Consider the following 361-nt stretch of genomic DNA (forward strand, 5'->3'; position numbering starts at 1 on the left):
CTCGAATGCTAACCAAAAAGTTGGTGGTTCAAATCCACCAGCTGCTCTGAGGGAGAAAGATGTGGCAGTTTGCTCTCGTAAGGATTACAGCCTTGGAAACCCTATGGTTCACTATGAGTCAGAATCAACCTGATGGCAGTGGGTAAAATGGATATATATATATAAAACCAAACTCGTTGCCATCGAGTCAATTCTGATTCATAGCGACCCTATAGGACAGAGTAGAACTGCCCCATAGGGCTTCCAGGGAGTGGCTGATGGCTTTGAACTCCCGACCTTTTGGTTAGCAGCCAAATGCTTAACCATGGTTCCACCAGGGCCCCATATATATGTGTATATATGTATATTTCTTCCAGGATTA

Source organism: Trichechus manatus, unplaced genomic scaffold (genome assembly GCF_000243295.1).
Source record: "Trichechus manatus latirostris isolate Lorelei unplaced genomic scaffold, TriManLat1.0 scaffold00154, whole genome shotgun sequence".
In the NCBI taxonomy this organism is placed as follows: domain Eukaryota; kingdom Metazoa; phylum Chordata; class Mammalia; order Sirenia; family Trichechidae; genus Trichechus; species Trichechus manatus.